Below are 14,072 nucleotides of genomic sequence, written 5' to 3'. Positions count from 1 at the left end.
ATTCTTTGTAGGGGCACGTTACATAGCCATGTTGGACGAGAGCATTTGGTTTTGTGCTGAAGAGTCCACCGCCTAAGGAATCCTGGCGCGTGGCGACAAACAAAATAATCAAAATCGCGAACGACCAAGTTTTGTTTTTCTAACAATGAATGGTGCCAGTTTACAAAATGTGTCGCATGGGGGAACGAATACGAGCTATCCCGAAGCGAGGTTAAACCCCTCGGACCTGTCCTCAGTATTACATGAGGTAATATGGCCGGTAAAATTTACGCATTGCTCTACGTTGACATTACACCTGGTAGAGATCAGACTGACAGAAAGAAATGAACATTTAAGGTTAAACAAACCCGTGAATGACTCTGTGCTGTGTAAACTGCAGGTCCTTTTATGTGAAGCAACAATGATTGAGCTGTCACACTTGCGTGCTTTTATAGCACACATATATTTTTATTTGTTCAGCAGGTTCTCCCAGTGGCCAAAGAATAAAAAAAACAACAAAGTAGTAAAATGCAGCACTGTTAACTACCGCTTACAACAAGTCCACATTTTTTGCCAAGACGATCAAATGCAGTCTGCTTAAATACCGATAAGGGGGGCATGGAGAGCTGACTTTGACTACTAATATCTAGTGATTGCATATCGACAAAAGGTACATGTTGCTGTCTCATGAAACACAAATATACCTTGATAAACAACAGAAGCAAGGGTTTGGGATCATTCCATTTAAAGGAAACAAAAAGGCAAACAAGGTACTGAGATAATTAAAAACTAAAGTCACTCCCCCCCAAAAAAAACACATATCATCAAAGCACCAAATAAAAACTCTACGAACATAAACAACTTGACGTGAGACGGACTAAGCACAGAGAACAGTGGACTCTAATCTCGTTGCACACTTGAGTACAATGACAATAAAGGGATTTCTGATTCTGATCTGACAATGAACCGAGAAAGACGAAAGCACGGAACTAAATACAGACAAATTGACGAGACAACGAGGAACACCTGGACAAGACACAAAGGGTAGGAGGGATCTGATTGGCTTACACAAGCGACCTGATGACAGATGACACACACAGGTGGACCCAATAACCTAACGAGACAGACAGATAAAGCAACACATGCAAAACTAAAAATGTATATTAGATGAAAACAGATCTTGACACATTTACATGATAAAACAAGGTTGTGTGTTATGCCAGTGCATTCACAAGTCGAGTTACAGAAGACTTCCTCGTAAATATTTGCTGGTATTGGAATTGTACACTGTCACTGCATTAAGGCTTAAATATTTATCCTGTTATTACCAAAAGAACACTTGATCACCTTTAATGTTCGATACGAGTGATACTGTAAGCATGGAGTTTTCAAGTTTTATGTTGCACTTATCTCAAGCTGAGGTGTTCTTAAAATTTGTTTACAAAATTACATAAACGTCACAATTGCAGAGGGAACCTGGGAGCAAAAATAAACGTGTTCCATAATGCTGGTAGGATTAGAAACGATGATGTAATTACCAGAAGGGACTACGCAATGTGTATGTCATTCGAGAAAAAATTGTATTAGTTTTGTTTTCAGTTTTTTTGTTTTTTTTTTAAATCCCGGTCCACCATTGGAGATGAAGAGGAATTGTAGGAGAGTGTGGAAAGATCTCTATTAATCTCAAGCATTACTGTAGCCATTTCCCCACTCATCATCACCAGCACCATGTGCTCTATGAGATTTAAAATATTTAAATCTGTAATCTGTCAGCATTATGAGGTTAACACACACCCGCAAGACTGGTGTCCTATCTGTCACCACGCTTCACCACTTCACACGGCCACACATGCATGGCCAGGGCCTGACGTCGCCTTTTGTAGCTCTGGCTTGATATGACACTCCTGCTAGTTTCTGTAATTTCTCAACAGCAGCACCGACATGCTACTGGACCCCAGAGAAAAATTAGGAGGAGGGGGGGGGCGAAAGAAATGGACGCATAGAACTGCAGCAATGCGGCGAGAGAGGAAGCTGCTAATTGTTTCCCAAGTGTGTGTGACCCAGTGACTCTAAGGGAGCTCTTCCGTGTTCGCTTACTACGAGTAAACCAGCATTCATTATTGATTCGGTTGCACAGACTCATGGTCTTAACACAGCGTGCTCTTATCAGCGGGTTGTTTTGTCAGCTTCGTGATGCTCTATTAAAACCTCGCTAATATAGCCTCCATCCTTTGCTAACATCCAAGAGTTCCTCAAACTCTGAAATAGCAGCAAAGAATAAATAACCTGAATGGGCTAACACTCAGCAATGGTGAGCCATATATGAATATAAGGTTGATGGAAGACACTCCAACATGGTCCATTTAGCCAGCTCCATGTCATGTCTTCATAGGACAGGCTTTTACTAAGCTTCTTAAGAGCCAGCCCCAGGGGATCTATGGAAGGATGGAGGTACCGACTCTGGCCTTATCTCCACCAATTTATCCCATGAATTAGACGGGCTCCGGCCTCTGTGCCCTGCCAGATCCACACAATACTCACGCCGCGTTAAGAAAATGAATAAGACAGAAAGGGGGCTTAACGATTGCTTGCTAGGATAAGACGTTGGTGAATTGACAGAGGAAAGAAACGCAGCGCCTCATTAACTTTGACCTCCACGGTTGCGTTCATGTGCGTCATTTTAATAGTGGATTTGCTGTCACTTGTGGGCATTTTCAGGCTGGATTTAGCGGAACGAATCACAACTAGAATAACAGGGATTAAGAAGAGGGTCTTAAAAACAAACGGACAGGATGTCACCTCTTCCAGACACGAGGGGCCTTGTTTTTATAGACAAGTACACGTCTGCATCTTCAATTTTTGTGCCTGGGCAAGCCTCGTTTACCATGTGAGGGACTCGCTTGGCACTCTGGTGGACTCAGGGCTCTAATTTGGAAAAGGGCGGATCTTCATTCTTGTGCCGGGGCATGTCTAGTTTAGAGCGTTTGCCAATTTGGTAGACCGCTACACTTCAATTGGCATTCCGGCGTATTCTATTGCACGCCTCAGATGCATCTGACGTTAAGACTACATTTTAGATCAGCTAAAAGCAGGTCTAAGTTGTGGCGCAGGTGGTGTATTTCGATTTTGATTGAGGTTCCATGGTAGGCTCGGATAACGTGTGTCGTGCATGTCATTGTATTTCATTAATAAATCTGGCAACATCATGGGACAAGCAACCACAAACTCATTGAACAGATTATTACTATTATGATCTTAAATACATTTTTAAAAGTACCCCCCTAACTGCTGGTGTGTATGTGTTTGTTGGGAAGTTGTCACACACAGACTTACGGGTTGAAGGTGGTCTCCAAGTACCCATTTGTGAGTTCACAAAGCAAGTAAATAGCTCACAAATTCCTAAAGGTACAGTATATCAGACTTCTATGGAGGCACAGATGGTCTAACAGGATGATTTTCTACTAAAAGAGTGATTGAATTGGTCAAACAATGCGTACCAAGACTTCTTGAACATCAAATGTATTTCTGTATGCCATTATATAAATCTAGAAATAAAGGGGTCACTTATGAATAAAAACTATGCAGCGTGCCAGTTTAGGATTGCGTAAAGGCTTTCCTTCTGCTGCTGTCATGTTTGTCTTTCAGCACCACATCTCACTGCATCACATGAAGAGTATGGTGATGCATTTTTTAAATCTCAAAAAGAAAAAAACAAAAACAAAAATAGCTCCTCAGTGCCAGTGCATATCTTATTACAACCCTAATCTTAACTCAGCAGGACATACCCGTGACACATTTTTTGGGTTGAGTGTAAATTGTCTGATTTTATAAATAAATATATGATAACTTCTGGCAAACCGCAAGTGCCGACATACTGCGTGACATCTGTTTTGTAGTTAGATGTAGAGCAGGCGATGTCCAAAACAATATTTACTAAGCAGGCACTGGTCGTTGGCAGGGAAAACCTGTTAGTCAGGGGAGATGTTTTTGGGCCATGAACAATGTAAAATCTCAGTTAAAAATGTTTTGTGGAGCAGATTTGAGGCCTCTTTTTTCTTCCAAAAAACATTTTGCTAGTACAACATGTTTGCTTCTTCCCATTTTATTATCAAATGACACAACATTACCTTTAGGGACCCCAGCAAAATCTATTCGGGGAGGAATGATTAAGCAATTTTTAGAAGTATCACAAAACAGATGTAAGCCATTCAGATTCAGAATCGATTAATAGTTAATCGATTCAATAATCAATTATTGAATGATAAAATGAAAAATCCAAATCAGCTAAACTAGAAAATATGATGACATTTATCTGGAGTTGTCTGTGGCTGTGCCTCGAAGGTACGTGACTGCTACATCCATTAGTGACGTCAAATTAGGCTGAGTGACTCTGATGAATTACAGAACTGCATTGATAGTATTTTCATACGAAATGGAGGTGACACCAACATGATAACCACAAAGCTGTGCAGAGTGGAAAAACAAGAAAAATAGGAAGCTGGAAGGCGGGAAATCAATCATAGCCATTGTCCAAACATTGCCAATATAATCATTTGAAATTTTCTTAAGAAGAAAGAAACCACTTGTAGCAAGAGATGCTGCGAGAGTAGGTAATAGAAACAACAGCTCTTAATTACTGAAACGTTGTAAGAACACCTAAAACAATTAAGTGACATCAGCAACAACCTTCGGAAAAAAAAGAGCAGACGCTGCTCATCATCCAAAAAAATGCAGCTGAGTAAAGATACAAAAGTGTCACAGCTTATACTTGCTTGCCTTCTTTCGAACAGACTCACTAATCGTCAGTGATGCTATCACACATTATTTAAAAACTCAAATAAATCCGGGAAGTACCATTTTTCTAAATGGAATATCTGGTTATGTAAACACGAAGGAGCTGCCTCCCTTGAAAGGAAAATTGGTCTGTGTTTTTCGCAAGCTCTATTCGCAAGGCATCTTGGTCTTTGTAGTTCAAGACGCCGATGCGAGTCCCCGTAGCGATAAGCTTGAAACTTTAATGCTTTGAAAGCTCCGCTGCGTTATTTTCAGTGCCTACGCTGAAATGACGCAAAGTGTTTATAGACTCAAATATATGCGAAAAAAATCCATGCATTTGGCGCGCAACTCGCCAGAAATACACAAACAGAGGGAAACAACCATGACAAACCTCAAAGGCGCTGCACAGCAACACACTTGCGGAGCGGGGAGGAAAGCGACTGCTTTATTCCTATTGCAGAAGGTAACAAGCGGAAATGACGTCAAATTGCGTCACGACATTGACCTTCCATTTAAATCGGATATTCAAATATGGGAGTAACTCTGTCCGTTCATGTAAGTAAACGAGTCAATAGGAATGTTTCAGAAACGGGTATTTTTTACTTTAACATGACTACAGACTGTGTACATGTGATTCAATTGAAATGCCATTAATCAATTCCAGCCCCCCAAAGTTTTTTTTTGCTTATATGTGGTTAAAAAGAATTGTAATGAGTAATTACTCTGAAAAAATGGTGTGTGGAACTTACTGCTGCACATTTTTCAAGTAATGCAAAGTCTACTTAAAAAAAATGATCAGGATCCAGGTAATTTTATTTCCATGGTAGAAATAAGTAAAACCCACTACAAGGAAGAAATAAAACACTTTAAAAAATGATAACAATTATTGCCCATTAACTAAGGATCCATTGCATTCTCTTATTTATCTAATTTATATATTTGTCTGTATTATTGTTGTATTGCACTGGAGAGGGGAGCTCTCTAATCTCGTTGCACACTTGAGTACAATGGCAATAAAGGGATTTCTAATTCTAATTATTTTTACATGATTATACCAACTATAACCGTGCGTTGTCTTTATTAAGGAGGCATTATATTTAAATAAATTACAGAGACAGTAAATAGATTTTTTTTTAAGAAAATAAAATTATTTTTGGATTTCCATTAGGCTAGTACAGAAATTGTTATGTTGGTATCACACGCTACCAATACATTGTATTCTGTTCTATTCCCGTGCTTTTGCTCATTTAAATAACTGTTTTTTGTTAAAAATAATAAATCAAAGTTTTGTATCAGACACAGATATTAACATCTGAAATTAAAAGCTTGTCTCACATTCTTATTTTAACATCAAACGGCAAACGATTTCATTTGAAAGCAAAATAGGATAGAACGGGCCTTGCAGTTCCAATACTTTTGGAAGTTTCCATTCGACTTATATTTCATCGTGTTACATTTTATGCAATATATAGGAAAACGCGGTGACAAAAGAATGATTCCTGTATAGATGTAAGGCAAATATCAGTCGGACATATTTCCGGTCAAAAGTATGCATTTGGGAAATTATTCATTTCCTCCTCTGCATCTTCAAGACAACATGTCAAACAGAATGAAGAATATTGGAAAACAAAAATAACCTTGCAACCCTGCCCCCCCCCCCCCCCCCGCTGTCTCACTTTCCGATCTGCACTACAGCATACACACATCGTGCACACAATCGTCCCTTCCAGGCAAGTGGATTGGGGAGCAATAAGACGTTGAAACTGAAAATAGTGGCTCATCCATGTCACATCAGCCCGAGACAAACTGCTCAGGTAAGAATGAGGCCTAGCTGACCTTTGCAGCACACTGAGGCTCATTGGGTTTTTCCTTGAGGAGCCTCATGGAAACAAGAAGCGCTCTTTGAACTGAACTATCAAACGAATTTGAGTGCTCGGGAGCGGTCGAGCACGCGTGTCTGTCAGGGATCACACGTCGGCCACGTCTTGATGGCCCTTCCAGTCCAATGGAGGACAATCTGTCTGGAAAATGAACACAATCGGGGGACTCTGTTGCTGGCATTTATTGGACGACAGTTTCAACAGAGATGGTCTTGTTTGCAGTTAATGAAGCGTATGTGATTTTTGACAATGCAAGAGTCAAAGTCAAAGGATGTAAAAGTGAGGTGCAAAACGGGGACTGAGAAAAATAGCTCGATTGCAGACTTCCACTGAGACAATACGACCAGGGGGACGTTACAAGCACATGAATAATACTGATATTCAAAACATCCAGACAATATGAAGATGGTGTTCAAACACTTTTTTTTTTTTAGAACAGTACAAACATTCACTCTCTGATGACGGATACTGATACTGAGCATCAATGCATTTGGTACTTTTGAAAAATAACATTTCATTCAACACTATGACAAATACCACTTTATGACCTGCGCCACAACTTAGACGTGCTTTAGGTCGTCGCAGTATAACGACAACTACTGCCAACGAGGACACACTTGATTTTTTTTTTTTTGTGCCTTTAGCATCAGTGGCTGGTATCAGCAGCTTCCATTGCATATTGATATCTTAAAATATGGCCAGGTACTGATACCTGGAATGGATACTCGCCCATTCCTAAATATGAACACAATTTGTTTGCTATCATAAAATCAATCCTGATAAGAGTTGCACTTCATGTATAATGTATACTTAATGCCCAGTGCTTTCGGTGAACATTTTTTTATTTAAATACTTGTTTATAGATGTTTTAATGTTAAGCATTTTATACAGTTAAAACAGCTACAGAATACAGTATTGCGTTAAATAACATTTTATTTATTTATTCATTTTTACTCCAAATTAAGATAAAAATAACAATCAATTATTTTGAAGTTAATATCTAACAAATAACAATGGTCAAAAGCCAATCCATAATAATGAAGATGTAGAGTAGGGTCTAATAGATGCTTTTGCTCATTCAACTAAATCACAATGACAAAGAGCATTTGACATTTTCACTCGCTCGTTTCCGGTTTGCTACCCATTACTCACAGCGACATTATTTGAGTGTGTGCCATTGCTTCTGCATACTGAGCTTGTTGTGTCCAGGCTTGCTTCTCCGGGAGTAAGAAAGTAAGTAGACAGACATATGCAGCCTGCAGCATCACACTGCCTTTAAACTTGCATCAGCTACTTCTTCTAGTCTATTCTCAGCAACACGTCTTCTCCTTCTTCTTTTTTTTGTAACGTAAGAATTACAAAAAGTGAATCATTTACTGCATGCCACAAACTGGGCCATCCATCTATCAGAGGATTACAGTGATGTGCATGGAAAACACATCGATTCTCCCACATTGATAAATAATAATAATAATAATCATAATAATAATAATAATAATAATACAATATTAATCTTAGCTCATGGGGCGGATAATCTCTAAATAATCAGATCCCACTTGCATTTAAATGGGCATTTGAAATGAGCAACTATTTATGAACCAACAAACTAACAAGAAGCTTGAACGTGAAATAATAAAGCTGATTACAATTTTCACTATATGCTTCATAAAAATGCTTTATGGTAATTGATATTCACGACCCATAAAAGAATGGTGTGATTTTAGCCCGATACAGAGTATTGGAACTTATGCGCTTCTTTCATGTGGCTGCTGTTTTTTTTTTTTTTTTTTTTTTCAAGAGTGGGAGCTCGTGCGTCACTCCTCCATCATGCACACGTATAGTCTTTGTGAAAGTAACAAGTGTTCGCAATTAGCACAAAACATGCATATATCCTGTCAACGCGCAGCACGACTTGGCAGATGCTGAAACACATCGTATGTGCGTCAGTCAGTCGAGTAAAAAAAAAAAAAAAAGGACTGCATGCATCCTACGTTGGGGCAGCGCGTTCCAACCCAAGAATGGTTTTGGGAAGTAGAATGCACCGACCGTTGCAAAAACATCACTTCGGCTCTTTTTTTCCCCACAATAACAAGACACTGTACATACGCTGCTCGTTATTGAGTGTCAGAAAATGTCTCACCTGCACAATCCAGATGTAAATCCCCCCATAACCGTGCGACAGTCTTTTACAATAAAGAAACAAATTACGTGGGTATACTCCAAATCCCCCAAAATGGCCTCTCTTTTTTAAAAAAAAAATGATTATTTCTTAGAGAAATATGCCTCCGGTGCAGCAAGTCTCATTCCGTTGTCATTTCCAAAAAAGGTGCCTCCAGTGCGTGAGTTGTTTCCAGCGGGAAAGCTCCCCCCTTCTCAGTCCGCCTGCCTCTGGAGTGGATGCTCTTTCGCCTCAACTCCAGGCTCAACGCGAGCCTGGCGAGAACGCGCAGCGCGACCCCGATTTCTCCAGAGCACCAATTGGAGCCGGAGAGGAGAGTTACTAGGTAACCAAGGGCACACGCATCCTACATGGGAAAGAGCGCTGCGGTTTGATGCCATTTAATAATGTGCGCTGACTTTCTGATTCCAATTATTTATTATTGTTGGATTGTTATTACACCTGTTCTTTATCTATCCACACACTCATTTTTTACACGCACGTACTTCCACATAATTCATCTTATTCACATTATTCGAGTTCAACATGTTCCCAAAGAACAGGGTACTATTTTTGTCATCCTAAAAATATCTGTTTCTCACAAATCAAAAATTTTTCACACAGAGATTCCTCATTCATTCTCAATGGCACGTTCAAAACAATTTTCAACATTCGAGAGATTTCCGTATTCCAAAAATTTCTTATTTTTTATCACCATATTGCACATTGTCACCAATACCATTCAAAATTATTCCAAATCATTCAATGACTTTCAATATAATTTCACATTTTCACCAACAATAATGCACATTTTCAACCGTATCATTCAATACCATTCTTCATCATCCCATATCTTTTGATATTCTAATTTTGTTCCATATTATTCAATACCATAATCTTTTCAAAATCATGCCATGTTTTATATTTTGTCTTTAAGGATTTCAGCATTCACACGCAATTTCCTCAGAAATTCCAGTGTGGAGTAATTGTAATAATACTTATGTTGGTGTCTTTCATATAATGTAAAACTCATGAATATTAATTATTATGGGGCACAATACTTAGATAGATAAATTGATAGAGAAAGAGAGAAAGAGAGAGAGAGAGCGAGAGAGAAAGATAGATACATTGATAGACCCTCAAGATTGCAGGTGTAATTATTTCTCTTCAAAATGAAAATGTTTACACTTCATTTATTCATTCACTTCTTGAAGCTTATGAATTAAGTGAATCATCAACACTTTTGCGGTAATTGATAAGACCATTAATCAACATTTGATGTAGTTTACCATTTTGACTGCTTTAATACGCCCATCTTCATGATGAAAAGCACCACTTGTGTCATTCCCCACTTCATCTTCAACTGCATCCTCCTCCAGTGTCATCCTGACACTGCCAGCAGCGCTACTAGAACTGACAAGAGTGTCTGGCTCTTGCTGTTGTCGCCTATGCATATTTGATGTGAAAAATGTTGAAAACGTTGGTAGATTTGATCAAAACTTGTTTTCATCTTGCCTTCATCTCTGCTCAACTGTGAGATAATGCTGCTTATAACGTGCAAACAAGTTTGTAAGTTTGTTTTCGTTACCCTCTTCCTGAATCAAGTTTTCACATGGAAGGAAGATGGAACGATGATCACTTGCAGCAATCATGAGAGCATGTGCTTTTAAGCATGTGAATTCAGACTAAATGGGTTTGAATGACTTCAGGATGTTTGTAGTCCACATTGTGGTGACACACTAAGGCAAGGATGGGCAACATAATTGATGAGGGGGGCAGAAAAGTTGATGCCTCTGTAGGGAGAGTCCACAACGGCCGCTTGTGCACTTAAGCCACAGGTGTGAAACATGGATGCTTTTGTTGAACACAAATTTACTAAATCCTCAAGCACTGTAGACACAATGTCAACACTGTGGAAAAAAAGAAATCACGGTTGTTTATGTACATTTGAGATCAATGTTATGGCGGCCGTGACACGTTCTTCTTCACAACAACGACCTTGGTGTTGGAGGTGCTGATGAGTGATGTCTGCCATCCTGTGGTTCAGACTGGTATTACATCTTTCAACTGCTCATAAACGGTAAACATTTTCACTCTCAAGTGTGTGCGCTCCAGATGCCAATCCGTGCAATCAGGTCACTTTTAAAATTTTCAACACACTACCCAGGCCAGGCCAAACATTTCAAACTCCCGCTTTAAGCCGTAAAAGCCCTAGCCCTATATGTTCTGAAAGAAATACTTCAAAAGATACACAGTACCTAACAAAAATCACATTTTTTTTTGATTTGCACAATATTTATAATGTGTTTTTGTTTGTTGTTTTGTGATATTTTAAAATGGACATCTGTACCCTAGCAAGTCGCATAATGATTATTAACATAAGTCAATAGATGGTGACAGTTTGCTTTTTTGCCCACAGGGAACATTTCCATGTGATTTTTTTTTTCATAGAACATTCAAACTGAAATGCATAACTACCGCATTTTCATGACCAGTAGGCACACCGTATTAAAAACCGCTGTCTCAGTTACGCCTGTATATTACGGTGAGCCTTATGAATGCGTTAAATACAGTAATACAATTCCTTTAAAGCCTTGAAAAAATATTTAGTCGACATTTGGCCAAGGTACAGTATATTTCCAATTATTTCAATGCGTGTTCTAAAGAGTCATGAAATGAAGGGTTAGAGCGACACAATATATATTGATAGAAAAGTGAACACAAAGGGATTTGAAAATTGCAAATTAAACTGAGGTCAAACAGAAGAACCGTAATTGTTCCCCATGTATGAAAAAATGAAGGGCATGAAAAACAGCTGGAGACCCTTTATTTGATTGGACCAGTGACAGTGTGTGAACATAAGAACCTAGTGTCTTGGAAATGGGTCAGCAACACCTTCTCAATCAAGTTCTTGACTTTGCTTCTCAGGCCTTTGTAATCAGTAGAAGAGCCAGCACACTCAATCCCTTGGCACTCATTAAAAACTGACGGGAGTCCTTTGCCAGAATGGACAGACATGCAATAAACACTAAAGAACTTTTCCCCCCCTTCAATGTGTGTGTATGTGTGTGGGGGGGTGTCGGGTGTGGTGCTGAAGAAAAAAAAAATCACATTTGCATGATGAGAAGGTGTAATGATGTAAGAGCTTTCAAATGTTTTTTTCACTTATTAAGACTGATGAAATGCTCATTGTGTTACTATTAACATGAGTGAAACAGTTTCCTTTCTCTGGGCACGGATTCCCCATGGGTTGTAAAATCCGATAAGAGGATTAATATCATCATCATGTTAGTCATGAATGTGGCCCATTTTTAATGAGTGATTATTTCCTCCGTTTAACGCAGTTCAGATATGTGTTTTATTTTTTGCAATTGTTGGTTCATTCTGAACTAGTATGGCTGATAAAACTACAAGCACAATAATAAGCATACTGGCAAAATCACAACTCCTTGTACAAATGTGCACAAATTGTAAAATATAGTATTAAAAAAGGTGTGAACGTGCAATTGAGGCAGTGATGGGGCCCGCATTTTGCAGGTAAGCACAGGAAAGTCCCAATTTTGCTCTCAAGGCAAATGTCAGCTTTAAGGCAGGCGGATGAATGTGGTGCCTGTGGCGATTAGACGATTTCTGGAAAGTAACATCAACGCCTCAGGACTCAGAATGAACATCACAATGTCAAAATGCGCTGTCGAGCGCCATTTACCTCTCTGACAATTATGTATTTTTGGTCATTGCAGTGGTTAATATATGAGATGATGTGCTAAAGATGTACAACTAATATGGTACAGTATTTGAATTTGGCTTTGCAAAGTATGCAAATTACTTTCAAAGTAAATATAACTTAGTTCAAATATTTTACTGCGTTAAAAAAGTTAGAATTAATCTCAAGAGTTAAAGCCTTAATTTTGATAGCCCTAATATATATATATATATATATATATATATATATATATATGTATGTATATATATATAGGTATATAAAACAACACATTTTCATGAGAACTTTGCTGCTACTACCTCTAGTGTCAATCACTCTTACTTCACATTCCGTACGATAACATTCAGTGGTATAATAATTACAAGTATGTGCTTTTCTTGGGTCTAATCCGTTGGTTTTCCTTGGGTGTGATGGTTTCTGGCAAGTCAAATTAGAGGTTAGAGTGGACTGATTTTTTCTACTGTACTGCTGTCCGGTCGTTCTGACAGTTTTAACGAATGTGACAAAAAGTGATTTGTGGGAGGCGGCAAATTCCCCCTTTAACGTTCATAATAATTGACAAAGGAAACTACTAGTAGGTTTGTAGTTTGTGCATGTACAGGGAGCTCACACAGGCACACAATGGATGATGAGGTTCCTCCATTTGCAGTAGTGCATCTGATTTCCTTTTTAAACTGAATCTGTGATTGGCTGAAACATATTCCCTATTAAAGCACATTTTATTCATAAACCTGTCAGATTCTCACCTAGTAAAAATGCTATTCAAACAATGGACTATTGTTTTGAGTTATGTGGTGGTTTCTCTAATACAGTAATATGATGTATTGAGCAAACAAATTCACCAATCCATTGATTTATTATATAACCATTGCTCTAACTGTAGAAAGTACCGCAAAAAAAACTGTATTTGTGCATTTCATCCAAATGTCTGCTTGCATTTAAATTGGCAAGCTTTGCTGATGTACCTTTTAAATAGTGCACATACAATCTCACACGCCAAATTCATCCGACATAAAAATCCGACAACTGCACTCGATGGCAGAAATGTTCATTGGATGACTAAACGTGCCAATACTCACGTTCATTCATTATCCTAAAGAGAAGCTGTGAGGGATTTGGGAGGAGGTGGTCAATCACATAAAGACAGACAAGAAAGCTTTCTCTACACCAACAGGACATTTACTCTTGCATTTTAACCTCATTTACGAGAGACAAAAATATAAACATTCCATTTCAGAATCAAACTTTGGTCCCATTAACCATTTCATTGCATTTTACTTCAACGTCAAGGTTTGTTGTTTCCGGTTCACCGTGTTAGGTAGTTTGTAAGCTTTTTCTCTTTCTCTTATAGTTATGACGTCTTCTTTTTTTAACTCGATCTGTTTACTTCTTATATAGTATTTACTGAGTCTGTAGTTAAAAAAAAAAAAAAAAAAAAATCTCTGCCAGGCCATGATCATCACGCTCAGTACGTTTCCCGGCCTTCAACCTTTAGATTGCAAATCCAAGTTTAAGCACATACAGAGAAACATGCACAGATCTGTCGGCAGAATATTTT

The 14,072-nt window shown here is 38.6% G+C and overlaps 1 protein-coding gene across 4 annotated transcripts in view; it reads right to left on the bottom strand.

The window, feature by feature from the left end:
• nlgn3a (neuroligin 3a) overlaps positions 1–14,072 on the bottom strand; it is a 215,537-nt gene that overhangs the window by 144,785 nt on the left and 56,680 nt on the right. For 3 of the 4 annotated variants that reach the window (XM_088293268.1, XM_088293271.1, XM_088293272.1), the window contains exon 1: positions 8,776–9,051. The exons of the other annotated variant lie outside the window; for it this stretch is intronic. The gene's annotated coding sequence lies outside the window, so the exon portion shown is untranslated. Of the gene's footprint in view, positions 1–8,775; positions 9,052–14,072 lie in introns of those variants that run through there. 4 annotated transcript variants of the gene reach the window in all.

Source organism: Idiotropiscis lumnitzeri, chromosome 4 (genome assembly GCF_059441095.1).
Source record: "Idiotropiscis lumnitzeri isolate Australia: NSW breed Sydney's pygmy pipehorse chromosome 4, RoL_Ilum_1.0, whole genome shotgun sequence".
NCBI lineage: Eukaryota > Metazoa > Chordata > Actinopteri > Syngnathiformes > Syngnathidae > Idiotropiscis > Idiotropiscis lumnitzeri.
The sequence above is the reverse complement of the archived record's forward strand: the minus strand, read 5'-3'. Positions and strand labels throughout refer to the sequence as shown.